Source organism: Somniosus microcephalus, chromosome 12 (genome assembly GCF_052327205.1).
Source record: "Somniosus microcephalus isolate GS21.2 chromosome 12, FLI_Smic_1.0, whole genome shotgun sequence".
In the NCBI taxonomy this organism is placed as follows: domain Eukaryota; kingdom Metazoa; phylum Chordata; class Chondrichthyes; order Squaliformes; family Somniosidae; genus Somniosus; species Somniosus microcephalus.
The window spans coordinates 60193511-60205364 of record NC_140998.1 but is presented as its reverse complement, the minus strand read 5'-3'; positions in this window follow the sequence as shown (position 1 = coordinate 60205364).

Sequence of the window (11854 nt, the reverse complement as noted above, 5' to 3'; positions counted from 1 at the left end):
AAAGTGATCTCAGAGACATAGGGAATCATTTTAACCCCTAAAAACAGGTGGGATGGGAAGCTAAAATGTAAAAATCTGAAACAGGAACCCAACCTGCCTCGAACTTGCCCACTTTCGGTTTCAACGGAGGCAGGACGAGGGGCAGGCAACCAATCCGCTCCCAGGAGGCAGATTGGCCATTGAAACTTTTTAAAACATTGAAACCTTGTTTCCCGGGCCTCAGGAAACCCGGCAGGTAAAAGGAGGCGAGAAGGGCCTGAGCCATCAGGTAAGTGCCTTTACAGCACTGCTTGTGGGTGAGGAGGAGCAGGAGTGCTCCCCCACTGGACCAACAAGCTAACCTGTAAACCACCTCCCCCCACCTCCACAATCTCTCCCCGACACCCCCCATCAATGACCCCACCCCTTCTCTGGCCCCTCTCCGGTCTGTCCCTGACCCCAATCTGAAATCCAACTCTACCCCTGGCCCCACGCAATCTTTGACCCCCCCCCGCAATCACTCACAACCCTCCAAACCATGCTATAACCACCCCCGACCCCGCGATCTCTACCCACAACAACCACTAAACATACCTGCTCCTGGGCTGCGGCCTTTTCTGGAGTGTTCCCCACCTGACAGGTATCTAAGCCTGTCTGTTCAAAAAAGGACATGCAATGGTGTTCGGGCCCGAACTTAACTCCTCCCATAGCGCTCTGAAACCCCGCCCCAGTAAATATCGGGGCCGTTATAGCACAGGAGAGGCAGAGGCAACAGAGGAAATGGATAGAAACAAATAGGGGAGCAAATGAAAGAGAGAGGGAGAGAAGAGAAACCTAAAAGAAAGGAAAACTTGAAATAGGTACAGGATAACTCAGGGACATGTTGTAAATTAGGGATCGCATAAAGGAGGTTTCCGCTGCACATCCCCTGTAGTTATGACAGTGCAGTGGGAGAAGCTCTGAGGAAATTTATCCCCATACCTTCCACCATTCACTATTGTTAACAAAATGGAAGGTAAGTGCGTGGGGATGTGACGGGTGTGGGGAGCCACGGGGCCGTGTAGACACGGGGCCGTGCTCTCCGGGAAATGTAGGTTTTGGACCTAAGTGCAGAAACGAGGCGAGAGGCAAATTTACAGTACTTTGTTTGAACTTTACTAGATTCACACATAACTAGATTCATACAAGGAACACAACAACATACATAAGAACTCGAGACAAGTTACAAAACGGCTAGTCAAGATAGGAACTCAGGACAGCTTCCATGAGGCAACCTACTTGTCCATACTGAGCTGGGATAAGCTTACCACAAGCACAACCAGCTTGCCGAGATGAGACACGAGACAAGCTATCACAAGGGGCTACCACAGGGGTAAAGGCTTTATCAATACAGAGCTCAAGACAAGCGCCAACATGGCAACACGCTTGTCCAGCCCAGCACCTTATCAAGACTAACAACAAGAACACAGACCTTGATACATCTTAAATACAGAGCTCGAGAACCATGGCAGCCAGCTAGTCAAAGCCAGCAGCCACAGAGCGAAGGCTAGTCCCCGGTTAGGACTGAGCACAGAGGAAAGCAACCACAGAACTTATATACCAAGAAAACCAGGTGAAACCCATGAACACCTAACAGGCCGTTAAGAATTAACACAGGAGGCTAGGAACAATTAACAAAGGGCTAGAAACAATTAACAAAGGAACCAAACAAGTGAAGGTGCCATCTAGAGGTTACAGAAGGAACTGACTGGCACCCTCACAACCTCATTGCAGACCTTGCTCTCTGTAGAGCAGGTTGTGCTGCTGCTGAGCTGCTGAGTGGAGAGTGTGTGGTCGCCTTGGCCTGGGAGTGGAGGGGAAGGTGAGACCCCAGGCCACCACTACCAGCAACCTACCATCAACCAACTTCAACCATCTTCATCTACCGAGGTGCCTGGGGAGAGAGGAGGAGAGGACAGAGGAGGCCAGCATTACAACTGGAGAGGCCTTCCATCACTGCCTCCCAATTTGGCCTCCAGTCCAGGAGAGGGAGAGAGGGGAGAGGAATACCACTCAGCACCAACTTGGAAGGAGGGGAGGAGCTGCATCCTTCAACATCTGCAGGTGGGTGTCTTTTGTGCATTCCCCTAAAGACTTTGTATTCCAGGCGGGGGGAGGAAAGAAGACGGGCCGGAAAGCCTGGCCTGGGTCGGCTGGAGCTGCCCAGGTGAAGCTTTTTTCCCTTACATTGAGAAGACCTGGTGTGGGGCTGAGCCTGGGCTTTCTCCAGCCTACCCAGGCGAAGACATCTTCTCCCCCTGCCCGAAGACCTTCTGCATAAGACTTTGTTTTTCCATCGGGGAGTGCACCCTGCCGACACCCACCCACCAAATACCACCTTGAGTGGGGACCCTGCCTTTGCGGCCCCCCTCCTTCCCACCCCCCCTCTCTTTCTTTGTCCTCTCTTTGCCTCTCTGAAAAGGCACCTCCTTTTAAATCTATTAATTGCCACTTGAGCAGAGGGAAGGAAGGCCCCTCTCCCAATTAATTCCATCAAGGGGAGAGGCGGGCCAGTTACTTTAAACTCCCTCTGCTCAAGGGAAGACTTTTTACCTTACCAAGGCTATTAACACCGTAGGGCCTGTGACTTGGGGTGTGTGTAGCTTTTTAAAGAACCACCCCATTATGGCTTGCACATCTTCGGCGGTGACGGGTCCGGCAATGACCTATGCGGCAGCGACGGCTAAAGCCACGGCTGCTCCCGCTTCTGCTGCTGCCCCGTCGCTGTTCTGACTTATAACAAAGAAGCTTGGGGTGAAGAGCTACACCCACCCCAACATGACGATCGAGGCATGAGTGAAGGCCATGGCTGGGGTTGTCGGCCCTCCAGCCATACTCGCCGCCTCGAAAATGTACGGGAAAGCTGTGTTCTTCCTGGAGTCGGAGCGGGCGGTGGCCCTGGCCATCACCAAGGGGCTCACCGTGGGTGGGACCTTCCTGCCGGTGGACCCTCTAGAGGCCACCGCGCAGAGGGTCGTATTATCGAACGTCCCGCCCTACATCTCGAGTGAGCTCCTCCTCCCCCACTTGCTCCAACTTGGGGAGGTGAGGTCGGGGATCACGCCGATCCCGCTCGGATTCCGGGAAGTCAGCCTTCGCCATCTCTTCTCCTTCCGGCGCCAGGCCTTCATTCAGCTGGCGCGGGAGGGGGAGACCGACGGGGTTTTTTCGGTCCTCCATGAGGGGACCCTTCACCGCGTCTTCTGGACGATGGATGGCGTGCGGTGCCACGCCTGCAAGGAGGTGGGGCATATACGAAAAAACTGCCCCGCCTCCAAGGCCGCCAGGTCGTCTGGCGTGGCGGAGGCTGGCGCCGCCGCCGCTCCTCCCCCCGGGTCTGGCCGCGCCCCCCCCAAACAAATACTACCGAGGTGCGGTCGTCGTCGGAGGTCGATGCCATCCAGGCCTCCGGCGAGGGGGAGGAAGTGCGTCCGGTCGGGAGGAGGGCGCGGAAAAATAAACACCATGCGGAAAAATAAACACCATGGGGTGGGGTGGGCCCCCCCAGGGAGGGCATGCCCCTGGACTTGGCGCCCCTGTCACTCGAAAGCATCGGCGAGTTCATCAGGGAGGGCGAGAGCGGGGGGGGCCCCGTGCCCGAGCCTGTGGCCGCGACCGCCAAGGCGGGAGCGTCAAAACCTGCGGCCGGGCTCAGGCCCGGGGGACCCGACAAACCTGCTCCACCGGAGGGAGCAGGGAGGCCCCTGCAGAAATGGAGTTCTCCCACTATCCCTCCGCTCTAAAAAGAAGGTGCGACCCCCAGGACGAGGAGGAGGACCAGGAGGAGGAAGGTCCCTCCGGACAGGGGGAGTCGTCGCCTGCCACGGGTGCTGCGCCCCTCCCCACCGCTGTCACCATCGTGGGCGATCGGCAGGGGTCGCCTGTCCCTAGGGAGGCTGAGGCAGAGGTGTCTGTCCAGCTCGTGCCTCCCGGGGATGGGGACGAGACCCTGCCCGTGGGGGGGGGTCGCGGAACAACCCGCGGACATAATCGATCCCCTTTTGGTGGCGTTACCCCTCGACGAGTCGGGCGGCCTGGAGTCTGGGTCGGGCGAGCTCGCGGAAAGTGAGCTCACCCAAAGCGGCCCAGACATTTCCCAGGTGCTGCTCGACCTCGTCGAGGATTTCGCAAGAAATACCCCTTCTGCTGGGTCGGAAGCCAGTGGCGCGGTAGAGGAAGGCCCTCTGTCTGTGTCTCTGGCGCCGGGCAACTTGGAGGAGCTCGGTTTTACATATTCTCCGGTCTCTCCGGTCTCTCCGGTCGTTCCGGCGCCTGGGGCGGAGGGGGGCTCCGAACCGCCGCCGTCTTCTGGCCCGGCGCCCCTACAGGAGCCCAGGGAGGAATCCTCCGCCACCGATCCTGGGGGTGGGATCCGGGCGGAGGCGGGGCCGGCCGTCGCGGCCGAGCCGTTCACTGCGCATTGCGTGACGGACGGGTCGGCCACCGGTGGCGACCCCCCGGAGGAGGACGGGGACTCGGTGGAGGGGGCGGAGGACGACTGGGAATCCATCGCCGATCAGGCAATGGATGACCTCGCGCCCCTCGCCGGGACCCAGCTCATTTCCATCGGGGAACTCCGGGACTTTGTGGCCACGTGCCAGGGTCGTCACAGGACCCGGCTGGCCCTTGAAAGATGGTCGGGACTGGCGCTGCTCATCGGGTCGGCCCGCGCCGCCATCAGAACCACGGGCGCGGACGCGGCCGTAAGCCCGCTCGGGCGGCGTCAGCTCCGATCGTTCCTCACTGGGCTGCTAAGGGAGTGGCGGTTGACTAGCGGCCGCCCTCTCCCTTCCCCTGTTAGTCTTAAGTAGAGGGTGAATTATGCTTCTGAAATGAAGATAACCATAGCCAGCCTCAACATCAACGGCAGCAGGGAAGCTAGCCGCAGATTTAATAACTTTTCGGTCCTTCGGGATGGGAAGTATGCGGTGTGCTTCCTGCAAGAAACACACACCGTTCCGGGAGACGAGGCCACGTGGCTCCTGGAGTGGCAAGGAGGGGTCAGCATGAGTCACCTCTCTAGTGCTTCCAGTGGGGTGGCTATCTTGCTGGCCCCGCATTTTCAGCCGGAGATCTTGGGAGTCAAGGAGCTCGTGCCGGGCCGCTTGCTCCAGGTCACTGTTCGCCTGGGGGGCATGCCGCTCCATCTAGTGAACGTGTACGCCCCTGGGGCCGGTGCGCAGCAAGCGCGCTTCTTTGAAGAAGTGTCCACTCTTCTGGGCTCCATCGACGCGGGCGAGTGCGTCATCCTCGGGGGGGATTTTAATTGTACCCTCGAGGCGAGGGACCGCACGGGCACCCTGCCATGCCCGGTGGCGATGGAGAAGTTGAGGGACCTGGTCGGGTCCCTCGACTTGGTGGACGTCTGGCGAAATCTCCATCCCGACTCCAGCGCCTTCACTTGCGTGAGGTCTGGGAGAGGAGCGTCCAGAATCGACCGCCTCTACATTTCCCGGGCATACGTCTCCTGCGTTCCGGCGGCTTCCATGCGGCCGGTGCCGTGCACGGACCACCACCTGGTGTGGGCGGAGCTCGTTCCGCTGCGCGCACGGTGGGGGGTCCGCGTATTGGCACTTTAACAACCTGCTGCTGGAGGGCGCACGGTTCCGGGATTCGTTTAGTCGGTTCTGGGCCGGCTGGAGAAGGAAGCAGGGGGGCTTCCCCTCCTTGAGGCTATGGTGGGATGTGGGCAAGGCTCACATCCATCTCTTCTGTCAGGAGTACGCAAAGGGGTCGACCAAGAGGCGGGAGGCCCGGGTCGGGCAGTTGGAGAAGGAGGTGCTCGACCTGGAGTCCCGTCTCGGTCAAGTCTTCGAGGACCCGGCCCTGCGGATGGTGTACGAAGAGAAGAAGGGCGCGCTGAAGGACCTGCAGCTTGTCGGGTCCCGAGGCGCGTACGTGAGGTCGCGGATCCAGTTCCTGCGGGACCTGGACCGCGGCTCCCCCTTCTTCTACTCGCTGGAAAAAAGACGGGGGGTCCGTAAGCAGCTCTTGGAGCTGCTGGCCGACGACGGATCTCTGGTCTCGGATCCGGAGGGAATCCGCGCGGAGACCCGCGCCTATTACGGGGCTCTGTTCTCTCCGGATCCGTCCAGCGAGGATGCGCGCGGAGTTTTGTGGGAGGACCTGCCGAAGGTCGGCCTGGAGGACGCCGAAAAATTGGACGCTCCTCTGAGTCTGGAGGAGCTGACCGGCGCCCTCCACCAGCTCTCTAGGGGAAAGTCCCCGGGGCTGGACGGGCTGACCGTGGAGTTCCACAGGGCGTTCTGGGACGTCTTGGGGGGCGACTACGCGCGGGTCCTGGGGGAAAGTTTGGCGACCGGGGAGATGCCCCTCTCTTGGCGCAGGGCGGTTATTGTCCTGCTGCCTAAGAGGGGTGATCTCCGCCTCCTTAAAAACTGGCGCCCGGTCTCCCTCCTCAGCACGGACTATAACATTTTTGCCAGGGCTATGTCTGCTCGCCTAGGCGCCGTGCTGGCCCACATGATCCACCCCGACCAGTCCTACACGGTCCCGGGCCGGACCATCCATGATAACATCCATCTGGTCCGGGACCTGGTCCACCATTCCCAGAGGGCTGGTCTGTCGGTCGCCTTCCTTTCCCTGGATCAGGAGAAGGCGTTCGACAGGGTGGATCACGAGTATCTCTTCGGGACTCTGCGCGCATTCGGGTTCGGGACGCATTTTGTCGCCCGGGTCCGACTTCTGTACGCTGCCGCGGAGTGTCTGATTAAAGTTAACGGGTCCTTGATGGCGCCCCTTCGCTTCGGGAGGGGGGTGCATCAGGGATGCCCCATGTCCGGCCAGTTATATGCCTTTTGCGTAGAGCCTTTCCTGCGCCTCTTGCGGAAGAGGTTGACGGGACTGGCTCTGCAAGGGCCGGGCATGGAGGTGGTCCTCTCGGCTTACGCCGATGACGTGCTCCTCACGGTCACGGATCCCGCTGACTTGCGGAGGATGCGGGAATGCCAGCAGATTTACTCGGACGCATCCTCCGCCAAGATCAACTGGGAGAAATGTTCTGGACTCCTGGTGGGTCAGTGGCGGGTGGACTCCCTGCCGGAGGAGTTCAGGCCCTTCGCCTGGAGCACCACGCACCTCCTCTACTTGGGAGTCTACCTCAGCCCTGCCGAGGACGCCTGGCCGGCGAACTGGCAAGAGTTGGAGGCCAAAGTCACCGCTCGCTTAGGACGCTGGACAGGATTGCTCCGAGTGTTGTCCTACAGGGGTCGAGCGATGGTCATAAACCAACTGGTGGCCGCCATGTTGTGGTACCGGTTCGTCACTTTGATCCCTCCCCCTGCGTTTGTCACCAAGATACAGAAGAAGCTCGTCGACTTCTTCTGGGACAAAAGGAAGCACTGGGTCTCTGCCGCGGTTCTGAGTCTCCCGCTTAGGGAGGGCGGTCAGGCGTTGGTGTGCCTCCGCACCCAGGCTGCGACTTTCCGTCTTCAGACGCTGCAGAGATACCTGTACGTCGAGAATCCTCCGAGATGGTGTGCGCTGGCGACGTATTTTTTCCGCCAGCTGCACGGCCTCAATTACGACATGCAGCTCCTGTTTTTGGAAGTGGGCGGCAGGCGTGCCAGCCTACGGGAGCTGCCTGTCTTCTACCAGGAACTGCTATGGGTTTGGAACTACGTCACCTCCAGGCGGAGCTCTCCCCCATCAGGAATGGTGGCTGTCCTCCGGGAGCCGCTGTTCAGGAATCCGCACCTCCACATCCGCGAGTTTGGGTGGCTGGCGGAACGCAGGGCTGTGCCTGGCAGGGTGACTAGAGTCGGGGACCTACTCGATGGCGGAGGAGCGGGCTGGATGGCGCCGGAGGAGTTGGCGCGGCGCATGTCTTGGGACAACGTCCGGCTCGCGGTCGATGCCATCGAGGCGGTGAAAGTGATGCTGCACCCCGGCACCACGAGGTGTATCGAGGCGGCTCAAGCGCGTCGGGTGATCCCGTCCGAGCTTTCCCCCATTCGGACGGAATTCCTTATCGACGCCCTGCCCCGAAACCCCCCTCGGATACCGGCGCCTCACAACTTGAGCCGTCTCGAGGAGATGCCCTCCGTGCCTTTTCATTCCGCACGGAGGGGTTTCCTGTATGGGCTGCTCCTGCACACCTTCCACTTTGTCATCTTCGCCTGCCGTCCGGACACGCCGTGGCGTGCCATTTTGCCTTCCGGCGGAGGCGGAGGTCCCCAGTGGAGGGCTCTCTATGCGGGAGCCCTCCCTTGTTCTATTGGGGACTTGGCCTGGAGGGTGTTGCATGGAGCAGTCCCGTGCAATATATTGTTAAATAGATTCACGGACTCCCAGACCGCCTGTTTGTTCTGCGGTCTGGAGGAGTCCGTTTTCCATGTTTATGTTCAATGTGTGAGGTTGCAGCCCCTCTTCCATTATTTGAAGGGGCTGCTCCTCGATTTTTGGTTGCACTTCAGTCCCACGCTCTTGATCTACGGTCACCCGGTGCGGAGGGGAGCGGGCAGGTTGGAGGACCTCCTCGTGGGTCTGCTCCTGGGCCTGGCAAAAAAAGCCATCAATTGGTCCAGGCAGCGGGCGGTCGAGAGATCATCCAGCCAGATTGCCTCCCTCTCTTCCGTGGCCATGTTCGCGCCCGGGTGGCCCTGGAGATGGAGCACGCGGTGTCCGCCGGCGCGCTCGAGCACTTCCGTGACCGGTGGGCGCTGCAGGGACTGGAGTGCATAATTGGATTAAACGACCAAATTTTAATTTGATTTGTTAAGCTTTATTTAAAGATTTATTAGAGTTTTAGTTACAGTTTATTTGTTCAATTTATTTTGGCCCTACAAAAGAGGAACAATTAACAAAGGAACCAAACAAGTGAAGGTGCCATCTAGAGGTTACAGAAGGAACTGACTGGCACCCTCACAGGGGAACCTAACTTCCCCACGTTTCCTTAATTTCCGCTGGTCATTGAGTGTCAACTGTTGTGTATGTACCTTTAAGAGAGAACTGCTTTTATACTGTAGTACCGGCAGTGACCACACCTGTATATAAAGCCATAGCAGGCTTCTATACTTTCAGTTCCAGCATACCCTCTGTTCAGTAAACACCTGTTATTACCGTTCTCCTGCAGTCCGTGTGTTATTGGTACGCGGACACTACAGTGGCGACGAGCAGGTTCAAACTCACCTGCAGTACTGCATCACCTCATGGGGATCCATCCCTGAAAAGAAGCTTCTTGGAGGTCGAAGCCAGAGCAACGGGCGTCAACCGTGGGCAACCGCCCAGTGATCCATCGGAGTTCAGAGAATCGCAGTGGAAGCTGTGGGGAGTTGGGCTTGGCTCTCCAGTCAAGGTGTTACAGCAAATGAGGTGGTGTAACAAGTAGTGCGCTGACCCTTGCGGACTGTGGCGGGCTAGAGCTCGATCGGGGGGCTCTGCAAGGGGGCCATGCAGCGTCGTCGGGAAGGAAAAGAGAGAGAGAGGGTGGAGCGCACAGGGCGCGGTCGGTGCTCAAGAGCCGGGCAGTGTTAAAGAAAATAAACAGGGGGAAGGAAAAGAGATGCGCAGTGGACAGCGTCGAAGAAGAATAAAACTAAGAAAATTAACAAAAGAGAGACGCGCAGAAGCCGCGGGGCGCCGCCATTACTATTTAGAACGCTAGGAGCAGCATTGGCAGCAGGGGGAAGAAGGAAAAGCGTGGGAGGCGCCATTTTAATCCATTGGGGAAGAAGGAAAAGCACGGGAGGTGCCATTTTAAACCACCCAAGATGCCGAAGAGTGGAAGCATCACTGCTTTTGACAATGAAATAGAAGACTGGACCACGTATGTGAAAAGAATTGAAGTGTACTGCAAGGCAAATGAGGTGGCCAATGAAAAGAAGGCGTCGGTATTATTGAATTTGATGGGCGCGAGAACGTACGGCCTATTGCGGAATTTAGTTACCCCAGCTAAACCAATGGAGAAAAGCTTTGAAGAGATTATCAATATCTTACAGGAACATCTAAACCCTACACCGCTGCTGATAGCAGAAAGATTCAAGTTCCATAAAAGAAACCAGCACAAAGATGAGAGTAATGCTGGCTATCTTACGGAACTACGCAAGTTATCGAAACACTGCCAGTTCAGAGCAGGACTGGCAGATACCTTAAGGGATAAGTTTGTCTGCGGGCTCCAGAGTGAAGGAACCCAGAAATGACTACTTTCGGAAAAGGACCTTGTGCTAGAAAAGGCTTTCAGCGTGGCAGTATCCTACGAAGCAGCAGCACGGGGAGATGCGGAAATACAACAGAAACCGCAAGGATATAACACCAACGAAATGGCATATGGAGCAGAAAAGTGCTATCGCTGCGGCAGAACAACCCATGACCAGAAGGATTGCTGGTTTAAGGACAAAGTATGCAGGCAATGTGGAAAAGTGGGACACATAGCACGAGTCTGCAGGTCGGGAAAGAAAACCAACACTAAAAGAACTACTAAGGAAAAGTACAAGAAAGTAAAAAAGATGACGGACAGTAGTTCAGAAGATCAGAAGAGTGATAATGACTCCGGGAGCAGGAGACTATGTTGTCTAAAGTTACACAACGTGATCGCAAAGGAGGATCACCGAACCATTTAGGTCACCCTCATGATAGCAGGGTCCCAAGTAAAGATGGAATTGGACACAGGATCAGCCCTAACAGTCATGAATCGACGAGACTACGAGCGGCTATTCTCACATATACCCTTGAAGGACACGTCCATTGTCTTGAAGACATATACGGGGCAAAAAGTCTACCCCAGAGGAAAAATAAGGGTGCCCGTTAAATACAACGGCAAGGAAACACAGAAACTGTATCTATATATACTACAAGATGGAGGACCACCATTATTGGGACATGAATGGATCCGAAAAATACAATTGGATTGGCATTACATTCAGGCGCTAACTGTGGCTGACAAAAAGGATGACGACGTCACACCTGGACGACTGTCAAAAATTCTAACTGACAAGAAAGAGGTGTTCCAGCAAGGACTTGGGACTCTAAAAGGCGTAATGGCAATGATAAAAATTGAAGATAACGCAAACCCTAAATTTTTTAAGGCCAGACCGGTACCGTATGCGATCCGCCCAGCCGTCGAAGCAGAGCTGGAGAGTCTGGAGCATTCGGGTGTGCTGTCCAAGGTGGACTGGAGCGAGTGGGCCACACCCATCGTTCCTGTAATGAAGAAATTATTGAGCAGCACGCCTGGGGAGCCGAAGAAGGTTCGCATTTGTGGGGACTTTAAGGTAACTGTGAACCCAGTCCTCCACACAGTACAATATCCACTTCAGCGGATAGAAGATATTTTTGCCTTACTATCTGGGGGAAACGCTTTATGAAGATTGATCTGGCCCAAGCGTATCTACAAATGGAGGTAGAAGAAGCATCTAGAAAATACCTCACGATAAACACTCACAAAGGTCTTTACCAGTACAACCGACTGGTATTCGGGGTAGCATCAGCTCCGGCTATTTGGCAGAGGGCGATGGAACAAGTCCTGCAAGGGATCCCGGGGACCCAGTGTTATTTGGACGACATCCTGGTTACGGGCGAAAATGACAGTGAACACCTTGCCAACCTGGAGCAGGTGCTCACTAGATTACAAGAATATGGGCTACGAGCCAACCACCCCAAATGCGAGTTTTTCAGGAAATAAATCTCGTATTGTGGCCACGTGATTGATGAAGAGGGGTTACATAAGTCCCTAGACAAGATTGAGGCAGTAGTCAAGGCTCCAGCACCGGAAAATGTGTCGCAACTGAGGTCGTTCCTCGGGTTGGTGAACTACTACCATAAGTTCTTGCCAAATTTGTCTACAATTCTGCACCCACTGAATGCCCTGCTGCAAACT